The sequence below is a fragment of the Myotis davidii genome, unplaced genomic scaffold (assembly GCF_000327345.1).
Source record: "Myotis davidii unplaced genomic scaffold, ASM32734v1 scaffold268, whole genome shotgun sequence".
In the NCBI taxonomy this organism is placed as follows: domain Eukaryota; kingdom Metazoa; phylum Chordata; class Mammalia; order Chiroptera; family Vespertilionidae; genus Myotis; species Myotis davidii.
Window position 1 is genome coordinate 5,817,680 of NW_006383015.1, and position 313 is coordinate 5,817,992.

Genomic DNA, 313 nt, shown 5'->3' on the forward strand with positions numbered 1-313 from the left:
CCCACAAAGGAGTGCACCTAGAGCTCCCAGCTCAGATGACTAGGGAGGCTGAGTCAATGGGCCCTATAGAACACCTACTACATAAGGCCACTCTACCAACTCAAGGAGACATAAAAGCTCTACCCAATACATAGAAACAAATACAGGGAAGCAGCCAAAATGTGGAGACAAAGAAACATTTCGCAAAGGAAAGAAATGGCAGAAAGCAAACTACTGGAGATAGAGTTCAAAACCACACTTATAAGCTTTTTCAAGAATTTTCTAGAAACTGCTGATAAATTTAGTGAGACCCTCAATAAGTCTAGTGAGAACC